Below are 14,769 nucleotides of genomic sequence, written 5' to 3'. Positions count from 1 at the left end.
TCGATCGCAAGAGATATAGTGATCTCTTTGCCCTCAGTAAGGCTAGCCTTTCTCCCGTTCTGCAGGTTTTAACCGGGCATCGCCCTAATGGCGTCCATGCTGTAAGGCTGAAGATGAGATAGAAACAACTGAACACTTCCTTCCTGACTGTCCGGGTTTTCAGAGGATACTTGAGAGCGCATATAATATCAACATTGGTGAATTTACATATACTTCGCGTGTTTTTCGAATCGGTAAGTTTTTTTTTTCTGTAAGTTGGTAGTACTGTTAGTGACATCTATGCTAAATTTCACGTCAAAATATTCGTTAGTATTTAGTAGAATTCTTCGATATTTACTATGTCTGAATTTATTGAACAAAAAAGTGCGATAATTCACCATCTCATATTGCATTGGTTATTCGTGATTATTTCGCCACATTTTCAACTAATGTCGTGCCACAACCACCGCGAACACCGCTTTGAGTCAATTGAGGATATAAAAACTCAATCGAAGGAGGCTTTGATGGCCATCACATCGGGAGGTTTTTCCAAGTGCTATTATAACGTTGGCATAGGTATATTGGTGCTGGAGGGGATTACTTTGAAGGAAATGAGATGGACAAAATTTACTTTTCAATTTGATCATAGTAGTATGCCTTCTATATTTGTCAAAATGTGAGCTATCGCAAATCTTGCGTGCATCTGTTTTTAGGAATAGTATGTTATGATGGCAATAATTGATAATCGGGTCAATATTAATCTTAGCTCACATATACCAAATATAGAAATTTCAGCCTTCCGGTTGGGCCCCGTTGGGCTCACTTAGCGCGCCTTTTAGCCATTTTGATACACTACCGTAAGACTTTTATATCACGATATACCGTTTAATTGTTGTGTTCAAAACATTTGATGCTCTCCATGACATTATTTATCTGCGTACGCTCTCTATATTCTCTATATGTACGTTCAAAGCCCCTTTATGGAAGCCGATATCAACGCAGCATAGGCTGCGGCGATTAAATGAGATTCAGGGAAATTTTCAAGAAAAAGCGCAGTGACCTGAAAAAAGTGATAAAAACGAGCAAAACTTCTTGTTTTAAAATGTTATTCAACAAAGTGAACGAAGACCCCTGGGGCGTGGTATATAAAATCGTAATAGGAAAGATAGGAGGGGGCAAGGTACAAGCACCGACCTGTTCCTTTTTGCATAGGAATGTGGTAGAAACGATATTCCTAAACAAAGTCAAGAAGGCGGCAGTTTACTTTTTCAAAAAGCAGAGCCAACAGTTGCAGCACAAGTAAAGGATCTCGAAGTTCGGTAATTCCAAAGCACTAGGCTTTGATAAAATCCCGAACATGGCCCTAAAGCCCACAGTCAAATACCACACAAAACAACACAAAACCATTTATGGAGCTATTTACACTTTGACTACGAGAAGGGATTTTCCCCATGATAGGAAAAATGTAATGTCTAGTGCTACTACAGTCAAACAAACCAGCAGAGTAACCTAGTTCTTATCGCCTACTATGCATGATCGACACAATAAGTAAAATGCTGGAGTGGATTATGTGTGACCAACTAGAAAACCGCCTAGAATAGGAGGCCTGCAGCCTATCAAACAATCAATACGGTTTCCGTAAAAGATGCTCAACCGTTGACACAGTTAAGAAGCTCACAGCTTTTGCGGAAAATGCCAATATAAGCAGACAAAAATTGACAAATATCTCACTAAATATTGACGGACATAGCATTACAACACAATTAGCACTAAAGTACCTGAGTGTAATGATAGACGCGAGACTCACCTAGAAAGTCCACTTTAAGAAAGTGTGCGGAAAAATTGCCCGTGTAAATGTGAACGTATCCAGAATCATGTCCCGATTAATCGGAAATATACGAGGGCTGCTATGTATATTCTGGCCTAGGGCAAAACTAAGTGTTGCCAGGTGCAATCTGACATTTCCATTGGAAAGTTTGACATTTTTAGCATAACATCACTCAGAACGTTTTGTCATTTAATAGTGAATTGTTTTATTTACAGGGAATTAAAAAATTCATCTCGGCCAAAAAATGGAATTAACTCGTGAACATTTTCGTGCGATCATTTTTCACAACTTTCGACGTGGATTATCACGACAAGAGTGCATCGATGAACTAAAATCTTTGTATGGCTATGAAGCACCATTCTATAGCACTGTGAGGAACTGGTACAACGAATTCAATCGTGGCCGACACTCGTTCAAAGACGAATTCCGTGAAGGTCGTCCAAAAACAGCCGTTGTGCCAGAAAACATCGATGCCGTACGTGAACTGATAATGCAAGACCGTCATGGAACATACCTTCAGATAGAGGCATGCCTATGCATTTCTCCCACCAGCATACATTCGATATTGCATGAACACCTGGCCGTAAAAAAGGTTTGTTCTCGTTGGATCCCGCACAATTTGACAATCGCTCAAAAAAAGGCTCGTGTGGATTGGTGTAAAGAAATGCTGAAAAAATACGATCGCGGTGCTTCAAAAGACGTTTATGACGAATCATGGATCTATGCGTATGTGCCCGAAACAAAACAGCAATCGACAAAAAAAAGAAAAAAAAAAAAACATTTTCGTTGATAAATATGCCTATTTACATTATTAGGCCAGAAATATATATAGCAACCTACGTACAAGCATGGGTGGAACGAAAGCACGGCGGGAAAGAGTTTTACATAACGCAGTTTCTAATAGGACACTGATGTTTTGGAGAGTTCCTGAAGAGGTACGGGCATGACAATGGTGTTACTTGCTCTTTCTATGGTCGTAGTAGTGAAAATGCGGAACATACATATTTATACAGCCCGAGAACAAAACGGCAGAATCTGTAGATAGAAGTGGCAGGCCAAATAACACCTGATCGTATAGTGCCTTTTATGCTGAAAACGAGACAAGTATGGTATACCATGGTGAGGACGAAAGCTCTAATACTGCAAGAGCTGAGAAGAGCCGAATAACTGAGAAGCAGTGAAACTAGAGCCATTGAGCTAATGACGTGAGCCAAAGCTGGCCCTGCAGGGCCTTTCCACAAAGCTGCATATGATGGAGTTAAGGATCTAGTACGAACTGTTTAGTACGTCCAATCTAGTAAGATAATACTGATTAGGCGTGGTGCCGAATGAGGTGCACCGTTAGTGACTAGTACGAATTGCACATACTGCATACCATGAAGTATCGGTATCAACGAAAGATTACCGCTTCGGAAACAAAAAAAAAACAAAAACCCTATACCACATGTAATTATTTTCGTTATTCCCGAATACAAGGTCTGTTGCAAAAGAAACAGGACTGTTAAAAAAACAACAAAAAATAATATTTTTCAAAAGTTATATTTTTTTATTCAAAGTAGTTTCCTTGTGCTTCGATACAGCGTTTAGCCCGGTCAATTAGCATTTCAAATGAGTGTTTAAGGTCATTTTTCGGAATGCTCTTGAGAATATCTGTCGTCGCCTTTTGGATAGTTGAAATGTCCTGAAACCAGTGTCCTTTCATGGGCAAATGAAGTTTTCCAAATAGGTAAAAATCACAGGGTGCCAGATCAGGTGATTAGGGTGAGTGATTAATGGTTAATATGGAGTTTTTTGTCAAAAAATCAGTGACAAGCGTCGACCGATGACACGGCGCATTATCGTGCAACAGGCGCCAGGACCCTGCCTCACGGTATTGTGGTCGAGCACGACGAATGCGTGACAAAAGACGCTTCATAACACCAAGGTAAAACACAGCATTAATTGTTTGGCCAGGTGGGACGAACTCTCGGTGTACAATACCCTCGGAATCGTAAAAACAAATCAGCATTGTCTTTATTTTTGACTTCTGAAGACGACCGACTTCTGATCGTCACAGTGGTCCTCACGACCTTCTTGGAATCGCTTAAACCACTCATGCACATTACTACGAGATAGGCACTGATCACCATAAACTTTTTTTCATCATTTGAAATGTTTCAGTAAACGTTTTCCCAAGTTTAAAACAAAATTTAATATTTGCTCTTTGCATTTTACGGCCGATGACCAAAAGCTGCTGTCACTTTTTGATCGATAACATCGATTGTAGTTATCCAATTGTCTTAAAATTTTTACGAAATGTCAACAAGAGATCAAGCTTTTTATTTCATATACCCACCAATAGGTGGCGCCACCAGAAACAGTTATATTTAAAAAGTTCTGTTTCTTGACCTTGTATGTCGATCGTTGTGTGAGTTATCATCATAAAATTAGATATACCAAAGCTTACTAAAAGAATGCCAAAAGTTAAGCGAGAGCGACGAGATTTTCCTCTAGCCACAATATACATTCTATAGTGATTTCCGACTTTCCACCTGCCGAACCTTTCGAATAGTTCATCAAAGCCTCTCATATTAAATTTCACTACTATATTTTGGTTAAATCTTTGGAAAAGCCGCATTTCTTGTATTCAAAATCAAATCCAATTATTTGGTGTCACACACAACTAATTAATTTGTAAAATACAAACAAATTCACAGCTAGAGAAATAGCGAAAGTAACTGTATAAAACCAATCGGCATTCAGTTCATTACCACCTCGATGAAGCGTTAAATTTATTTGGTCCTAATGAGGATTTGTAACAATTAAAGGGCGAGCAAGCACAGACACATACATATGTACGTATATTTGTGTTTATATAGTAAATATATACATATACATATGTATGTATGTATATATAATGAAATGTATAAACCGCTGTATTGACCTATTAGTATCGACAAATCGCCTACAAAACCAATTTCAACCGCATTTGAAGAGCAACAACCAGACAAAGCACATCGATCAGGTCAAAGTCAACGAAAGAGCGCAAGCGGCTCTGAGACAGAGTGATCGGATAAATGTGTGGTATGGAGATTCATTTTCAAACTTGCTGCTAGTACCTATTAACTCAATGTGTGAATGTATGTATGTGTCCGAGCGGCAGTCAATCAAAAGCCAACTACGCCTAAAAGTATGCTACACGGCACACAAGCTGAGTGAAATTAAAGGCAAATCGTATATATGTACATATGTATATATGTGCTTAAATTAGTTTATATATGAGTTTGTGTTTCTGCATATACTACATTTGTGTGCGTTGTTGGGCAAATTGTGAATTTACTTTGAATTGAATTGGATTTTGCACGAACACTGACCACAACCAACAGCCGGCAATTGGCAGTTGTCAGCCGACGAAATTCGCCGCAAAGCTGTTGCTGGCACCGAGTGAGCGTGAACGAACTGCGGAGGCCAGTGCACACACACATACATATATTAACAACGGACATACACCTGCTGCTTCTGCTGTTATTGTTGTTGTTGTTGCAGTAGTTGTGTTTCTGCTTCCCGTGAGCTTGTGTAAGGCTCCAACACACACATACACACACAACCATATCAATGTGGCGTAACACGGCCAATGACAACAACAACAACGACACCAATAACAACAACAACAACAACAACAATAATAATAACGCAAAGTTTAACAAGACCACTCATTCATTGTGTTGCATGCGGCTCAGTAGGTCATTCGGTCTTCCATCAAACTGTTGTTGACCACTAACGGAATTTAGTGTTTTTCGGTTGATATACGGAAAAACGGTGAATGATTTGTTGGTGTTGTTGTTGTTATTGCCATTTGCTGTTTTTGCTGCTTCTGATGGTGTTTTATGTGATTATTATTGTTGTTGTTACATTTCAAATGTTGGTTGTTTTTGTTGTTGTACGTGTTACTACTCCCAATTGCTTACAGGCATTCCGCACTACGTGTATATGTATGTGTTTGTTGTTGCTTTCGTTGTTGTTCTTGTTGTTATTGCTGCCGTTTGTCTTTGTTCAACCGGAAATTTGTTTGTATTCCACTTTGGCCACAAATTGATGCCATTGTAATCGACCAGCCGTGGGTTAAGTAATCGTTTCGTAATTTGTCTGTTTGCCCATACATCGATAAATATATGTGTGTGTGTGTGTGTGTGCTCGTATATGTATGTGTGTGCTTCGTGTTCCTAGCAAAAGCATTGGCATGTTGCTGTGGCAAAACAAGCTTCTCTGTGATGGACATTGATAAAGGTTCAATTTAATTGTGTGCTTTCCAGTTAAAGCGCTTAAAGCACTCGGTCAATGTGCTTTCTAACCTCAAACTCTGAAAACAATTATTTTGAACTAAGAACCTTAAGTTTTAAGGGCATGACTTAAGTGGCACATCAATGTTTCCACGTTTCAGCTGAGGTTGAATGATATCCTTCCCTCTTGATTTAAGGAATGAGGTTTAGTTTTAGCTCAAAACCAGCGTAGATCTCTTGAAAATAGTGTCCCACACTTCTACATTTAATAACTTATTAAGGTAGGTGCGAATAGCTATGTGAGGTGAGACACCTTTGTTAGGAAAATATGAGTAGAAGTACTAGTAACTAGACTTATGGAGATAAGTCTTAGCAAGAACTGCTGCCTGAACTCACATCCGCCTCATAGAGACTAAAATTTATACTTTTGTAACGAAAATGTCAACAAAGTCCATATCAAGAACAAAGCCGGTTGTTTATGGTCGCACTGTTTGAAGCCGGGATGGCAAGAGATCAAATGAAAACTCACCGACCTGATATATACAAGATCGCGCTACTAGATTTAATCCATACAATATTTAGCTAATCCTCCAGTTGAAGCAAAAACTTGGCTTGATAAAGAGTTGCCGGACACTGCTTCTGGATAGTCAACCGTTAAGTATTTGTATGCTAAGTTTAAACCAAGTGAAATGAGCACCGAAGTCGGCGACCGCAGTGGACGTCCCAAGGGGGTTATCGCCTACGAAAACATCAAAAAAGTTCACATAATAGTTTTGGATAACCGTAAAGTGAAGTGGTTCGAAATATCTAAAGATATCAACGAATATTTTGGTATGACAAAGCTCTGTTCAATGTGGGTGTCGAACTCACTTTTATCCAAAAATAACGATCTGTTGATGATTCGGAGAAGCGTAATAAACCCGAGTTATTGCGTCGATATGTGACAATTGATGAAACATGACTCCATCGTTTCATTCCAAAGTCAACAGTCATCCGGGAGGATGAACGCAACAGTCAGCTGGCAAAATTATGTCGTCTGCATATTTTTTGATCCGCGTTGAATACTTTATATTGACTACCTTGAGAAAGGTAGACCCATCAACAGCGACTATTACTTAGCGTTATTGAATTGTTCAAAGGATAAGCTCGCCGAAAAACGACCGCATATAAAGAAATAAAAGTGCTGTTTCACCAAGACAATGCATCGTATCACAAGTCAGTGAAAACGATGGCAAAAATCTATGAACTGGGATTCGCAACCACCGTATTTTCTATATCTGGCCGCCAGTGATTATTTCCAGTTCTTAGATCTCAAAAGAATTCTCGCTGTGAAGAACTTTTCGTCGTATGAAGAGGGGATCGCCGAGACTAAGGCCTATTTTGAAGCAAATCGTACTACAGCAATGGTATCGAAAAGTTGGAGTTCCGCTTAGCTTCGTGTATTTCCCTTGATTGGAACTATGTTGTGTTTTACTATGGTATGTATGTATTATGTGTTTGTAAATCAAAATAAATACAAATAGTTCTTACGTGATATTTCCTAAAGCGCAGTAAAAAATATCTCCTTACAACTTTTGATTGTACGTGGTCACCGCCTTATCTCTACAAGACTGTTAGACTAGAGCCATCACGGATTGCTTGTCCGAATCTTTCCCACACTTTCATTTTGAGTTGTCGCAACAAATGCCTTGCCTTCTAAAAGTAGAAGACTAAGCGCTTCAGGCTGCAGATATCACTTCATAACATATATATATCATATTCACTAAAAGTTTGTCTCTCTCTGAAGGAAGCTTGAAAAAGAAATGTCTGCTTCAGACTGAATCTAACCATTATTACAATATTTGTTATCACCTTAGAAAATCACCACTTAATTTTTAAAGAATAGTCCAGATTCAATAATTGTAGGATAGCTATACAGTGCCTTCAAAAACTAAAGTTGTTGTTTTCCAAAGTGTAGGTGGCGTTTGTTGGGAAAAATGTTATGCTTAATTGGGAATACATTGTTTTGTTATACGGATAGCTAACGTTTGTTCAATATTTGCTCCAATCTCCTGCGTTGTTCATTATAACTTCTGATCTTTGATGGCAAGTTCCAACTAAATTTTCAGGAGTGGGAGTAGGCGACTCTTTTTTTGATATTAAATGTGCTCCTGATATTTTGGTTCTAATTAAAAAGGCAAAAATTCTGTATTGGATTGTTGTCGGGTGACTGTGATGGTCAATCTAAAGTAACAATATAAATTAGTTTTCTTGTTTGTATTGAGTACAGAGTCGAAGGAAAAGCGTTGTTTCTTGAACGTCTTATAAATATATAAGTCTGCGCTCTCACCGATTAATCAAATCAGTTTATGGTTAGTGTATAGAATCAAAGTAGTTCCTTCCCTTTCATTAGAAAATTTTGTGCAGCTTCATTACCGGAACTTACATCTGCAAACTGATTCAATAATCTATGACTAAAGGGTGCTTTTGAAAATGTGGTTGTCAAAAAGAAATAAAACGCTTATAACGGCTTATCCAAGTAGAAGTACTTTATTCAGTATTATTTGCCATTTCATCATGGAAAGACTTACGCCTGAACAACGCTTACAAACCGTTCAACTTTATTACGGAAATTCACGTTCTGGAAAGAATGTGTTTTGTGCGCTCAACTTATGTTCAACATAATCGGTCTACTGTGCGTACCATTCGCAACATCATCGCTCATTTTGAGACCCAGTATTCCTAATTGGATAATGTTCGACCGAAAAAACCACGTTCAGCAGGCAGTGAAGAAAATATAACAGCCGTAGCTGAAAGTGTACGCGAAGATCGTGGAGAATCGATTCGGCGCCGCTCGTAGAAACTCTGACTGATGTAAATTTCAAAATACAGCTTTGCGAGACAAATTTTGTTCAGCGATGAGATCTATTTCTAGCGCAATGGATATGCAAACAAGCGAAATTGACGCATTTGGGACCAGGAGCAACCTGAAGTGAATCAAGAGCTGTCATTTCATCCAGAAATCAAAAAAACGTTAACTTCGGCTGCACCGAAGCTAATATACCCTTCACAGGTGCATTTCTTTTTGTAACTATGTGTTCAGTTTGTATGGAAGCTATATGCTATAGTAATCCGATCTGAACAATTTTTTCGGAGATTACATTGTTGCCTTAGAAAATAATCTAAACCAAATTTGGTGAAGATACATTGTCAAATGTGAAAGTTTTCCATACAAGAACTTGATTCCGATCGTTCAGTTTGTATGGCAGCTATATGTTATAGTGGTCCGATATCGGCCATTCCGACAAATGAGCAGCTTCTTGAAGAGAAAATGATGTTTGCAAAATTTCAAAACGATATCTTCAAAACTGAGGGACTAGTTCGTATATATACAGACGGACGGACGGACGGACAGACAGACAGACGGACATGGCTAAATCGACTCAGCTCGACATACTGATCATTTATATACATATGTATATACTTTATAGGGTCTCCGACGCTTCCTTCTGGGTAGCAGCTGTCAAAAATATCAGAAATACCGGAAAAGATATTGCCTCATTGAATCTATAAAAAAGCATCCTGTATACTTCCAGAAGAGCTGAGTGCTCAGCACGGGTTTAAATTGAAATGTATACTTCTCTTGAACATACTTATGCAGAAAACTGTAATTATAATTATATATAATATATTTATGCGCTTGATTTTCGCTTCAATTTTGCATGTTTCCAATTGTAATTTCATGTAGTGATTTTGCACGTTTTTCCTACCTATAAATTACATACTTTTGTGCATGTATGTGTATGTAGGGATGTGTGCGCACACGTATGAGGATTGTCATTGGCGTAAAGATAAAGCTGTTAATGTGGCTCGAAATTTTATTAATAAAAATTCAATCATTTGCTGACTTCATTTATTAATTGACTGCAGTGAGCAGAGTTGGGGCGGATATTCACACACACACATACACGTTTTGTTTGTATGTATGTATGTGTGCAGATCAGCAGCGATAGAGCATGTTAAATGATATGCCACGGCGCGAAGGCAATTGAGTGCGAGCGCAAAATTATGCGCGAGATAATGAAAAAGTGGAGCACTCCGTTATGAATGTGAATGTTAATTTGTACAAACATTATTAAAGCGCGCATATGTGTGTGTGTGTGTGTGTGTGTAAGCTTGTAAAAATTAACGCTCACACATTAACTGCATGCATATTTGTATAACATAACTGTTGCTTGTAAGCGCGCTGTCGCATATTGAGCGTTTCACTTGTATGTGTGTGTGCGTTGAAGTTGTGTGGAAATATGCTTATACACACACACACACATATATATACATTATAAATTCATATGTAAGCGTTGCATATCCACTTAAGTAATGGAGCTTCATTCACACATCTCCATACATGTATATGCGTATGTGCATATTTAAACACTTGTAGTTGCAGTATATGTGTGGCTGTGTATGTTTGCGCTGGTGTACGTGTTCGAAATCGATGATGTGGTAATTTCTTTATAGCACATTCAATTAAAACGCATTTTTATTAAATTACAAGCAATAAACTTATAAAGTGTAAATGTATTTGTGTAAATGTTATTAAATATCTACATATGTGTGTGAATGTGTGTGAAAGTGTTAAAGTATGGGAAATGTGTGGTGGCAAATTTAATGAAGTTTTCATTCGTTTAATTTTTTAATCCTTTCTCCCATTTTAATTGCAGCTCGATTGCAGCGCGTAGGTGTGAGAGAGGATGATGCATTCGGAGCGCAGAAATCAACACGAAGACATAACGAATGTTAAATATTAACAGTTACATAATAAAGTAACGTCAATACACTGATTACTAGTTGAATGTGGAGGAAATTAGCGCTAACGTGATTACTATAAAATACTTTCCACAGAAATTATTGATTTTTTTTAGATAATTATTAATTTTTAGTCAAATTAATTTAATCAATTAATTTTTATAAAACTACTTAAGATTAGTTAATATTATAAAAGAAACATCAAAAACTTCAAATATGTAATTATATAATTTATTGACACATTTATCCCTTTCGTCCCGAGTGGTACACATATTTACCAGCGCAATTTTAAATACCCTTAAAGTCTTAAATTGCTCTAAAAACGGTATAAAATTATACCAGCCGGTAACTCTAAATATTTTTGAAAGTATGGCAGGCGTAAGTTTTACAGTTTGTCTCTTATCCACATGTTATCGGAGCAGAATGTGTAATTACAAGTGATTTTTAGTAAAAACAAGGGCGAATCAGAAGTGACACATAAACATTTGTTTTATTTCCGAGCACGAAACTTAGAGGAACATAGGTAAATATGAAAAAGGTTTTATTTGAAGCAGGTGTATATTTTATAGGTTTGATATTTGTCATATATATGTACCATTTTGTATATTTATATACCAAAGTGCACAAGTTTATGTTTATTATGTCGAAAAGATCTTTGAGTGAGAGAAAAGTCTGTGATTTTTCTGCGGGTTCATATATGAGCCTAGTGAAGATGAAACAGATTCATCATTTGAAGATAGTGAAGAAGAAACTGCATCAGAAAATGAGAATGAGTTTGAATATATTCAAGGTGATTTTCAGGAGTCGTCAACATCACAGCCAGCCCAAAACCCATTGCATGTTTCTGAGGATTCATCTACAGAATCTGAAGCTGAATGTTTTCAACCTAATATCATCAATCGCATTTTTGATTGGTTTGAGCCGAGCGATTCATTCCGTCCTGCCAAAACTATTCCACTACAAAGGTCCAGTGAAATATTAATTGATGTATCAAAACAATCCACTGCAATGGAAATTTTCCATAAACTCTTTCCGCATTCCTTATATTTACATATAGTCGCTTGTACTAATCAACGACTTGAGTTATTGAACAAGTGTAAAGGGCAACAACAAAAAATGATAAAACTAACAGATAAGGGTGAAATGCAAAAAATTATAGGATGTATGCTCATCATGTCATATAATAAGCTTCCTGGACTAAAGCATATAATACTAATAAACTAATACATTTCCAAAATATATGAGTAACACTAAAAAATATATAAAAAGTTGTTAGCTTCTTCTTACCTGTTGGTTCATATTTGTACCAGAAAAAAGCCCTACTGATACCCATATGTATCAACACTCCCCCTTCCCCCATGGGTTCCCTAAACATTTTTTTAAAATTATTTCAAAAGAAATGGTATATGTTGATGAAATATAGTTATTCTAACATAGTATTTTGATTACATACACGAAATTGGTATTCAGGGACGAAAGGGTTATATATATAATAAATATCTTGACAACGTTTTCGTAAAGTTCGTCTGTAATTCTCAAACGGTTCATACATTTTTTATGTTACTTATAAGTCAAAAATACAAAAAGAGTCTCACCAAACTCTTTTCTTATTAGAAAGTTGTGTAATATTATACATACGATAATAAATATGCGACAAGTAAGTTAGAAAACTATAAATTTTGTGACTTTGAATATTTTTTATGATTACTGCAGAAATTTCCATCTCTGGGTATATCTTAAACACCAGATCAATTACCTGAAGTTGTAGATCAATAATATACTATTTTTTTTCTATTTTATAAAGTGAAGTAAAAAGTTGCTGTTTGAAGAAATAGAAGTACTGCAAACTTTACAAAATAGCCAAAAGATGGATTCCTGGAGTAACTTTAATACCTTTGACTTAGAACACACTAGTAGTAGAAAAAAGTATGATTAAAACTGGAAACTTTTAAAGAATGACATAAGAGTATATACATATGTACTGGGAACTAAATAGTAGTAGCAGAAAACGTACGTTTCGTGCTAATCCATACCCATGCACTGAGGAAAATCAGTTACTGAAATGTATATAGTAACAGAGCAATTGAATAGTCTCGGTCTATCAAAGTAATAGTCTTGACAGATGGTAGGGTTAATCCGGATTAACTGCGCACTTAATCAGATCCAAATTTGTAGGTGACAGACGGCAGCTATGTGAATTTGAAACTCTCGTAAACAGCTGATTGTCATTTTTATAATATTTTCAATGAAAATGGTATCTTCTAACCATTGCGGTCAAATTTTAAAAAAAGTGGGCCCCGCCCTCTGCTAAGCTTAATGTATATATCTCCTAAATCGCTTAAGCTACAACAACCAAATCCGCAAGTACGAATATTACAAGAACTTCTACTGAGAATGTGAAAATGGATGAAATCGGAGGATTTGTTTGCGCACCCCCTATATAACGGTACTGTTAAAAATTAGAAAAAGCGCGATAAATCAATAACTAAATAAGCTTTTTAATACATACTTGTTTGATAATAAATATGCGATGTATGAGGGAGCCTTATGGGAGCTGGTGTGAAAATTGGACGATGGGCATGGCAACGCCCACTTTTTGGTGAAATCCAATATTTTCCAATATGGTGTTCAGAGTGCGCCACCTTATGACCAAAAATTGTTTAAATCCAATAAAAGCTGTTCAAGCTCCTGGGTACCGAATATTTAGACCCCGGTACCTATAGTTTTTTTGATCGAAAATCAAATGTGTGATATATATATAAATAAAAAGAAGGGATAATACTTCTCTTATAATAGTATGTCTGTATATCAAAAATGGGTTGAATCGGGTCAATATTTCTCTGAGCCCCCATATACCTAATATATCGATTTTCGAACTTCCAGGTGGCTTTATATTGCATACATCGGTAAATATTTCAGTTATATCAATGAAAACGGCAGAGCATGTTTTACTTATGTATCCTTGTGCCGAAAATAGATAAAATTGGGTGAAAACTTGAACTAGCCCTAATATAACTAATCTCAAGATTTTCGAACAACCGCTTTGCTTTATTGCATATATTATATATCGGCAATTATACAAGTATGTGAGGTACCTCAATGAAACCCAGGGAAATTTGTTTAGTATGTGGCATGATACAATCGATAATACCCCAACTCCCATATACTACATATGTATAGTGATTTGCGTTTTTCTAAGAAATCTTATATATATGTATGTCAGTGTATGACATATGTATTTATATATAAAAATTTGCTTGTATCTCGATCATCCGGTTGACATTTAACATCTTAACGTATTTAACTGGCTTTGATTCTTTGCAAGAGTATAAAATGTTCGGCTGCACCCGAACTTAGCCCTTCCTTACTTGTTTTATCTAACTCAGTTTCCTTTATTATTTTTTTTCGATATCATTAATGTAATACGATTTGTCCTTAGCTCTAGTCGGTAACAGCCTCTTGAGGACGTCCTTTGCCTTTATCGTCTTCGCTGCTCATTTTGCCTCGTTCAAACTTAACAAACCACTTTTCAATAGTTGAACCTGAAGAGATTCAAGAGCTGCCATTTCATCCAAAAAACAACGGTTTGGTGTCGGAGAGGAGAGAATACTTCGGTGAGCAGATAATTTCACGTTTTGGCCGCCAAGATCGTGTGATATCTTTCCTGTGGGGTATGTTAAGTCTAAAGTCTATGCGGACAATACCGTTTCGATTCCGGTCTTGAAGCAAAACATGACGCGTGTCATTCGCCAGTTACCAGTCGAAATGCTCGAATGAGTCATCGAAAATTAGACTCAACGGGCGGACCATCTGAGACGTATGCGTGGCTAAACGTTGGAAAGAGATAATCCTCAAAAAATAAATGCCGAAGGATGTTCTTTCGAATGATAATAAACAATGCAAATTAAATTTGAAGTT

The 14,769-nt window shown here is 36.9% G+C and overlaps 1 long non-coding RNA gene across 3 annotated transcripts in view; it reads left to right on the top strand.

The window, feature by feature from the left end:
* LOC126757064 (uncharacterized) overlaps nucleotides 1-11,252 on the top strand; it is a 238,134-nt gene extending 226,882 nt beyond the window's left edge. For all 3 annotated transcript variants that reach the window (XR_007666679.1, XR_007666680.1, XR_007666678.1), the window contains one exon: nucleotides 10,767-11,252. This is a non-coding gene — a long non-coding RNA (uncharacterized LOC126757064). The remainder of the gene's footprint in view (nucleotides 1-10,766) is intronic.
* Nucleotides 11,253-14,769: the final 3,517 nt, after the last annotated feature.

The sequence above is a fragment of the Bactrocera neohumeralis genome, chromosome 4 (assembly GCF_024586455.1).
Source record: "Bactrocera neohumeralis isolate Rockhampton chromosome 4, APGP_CSIRO_Bneo_wtdbg2-racon-allhic-juicebox.fasta_v2, whole genome shotgun sequence".
Classification (NCBI taxonomy): Eukaryota; Metazoa; Arthropoda; class Insecta; order Diptera; family Tephritidae; genus Bactrocera; species Bactrocera neohumeralis.
This window is presented reverse-complemented; position numbering and strand designations above follow the sequence as displayed.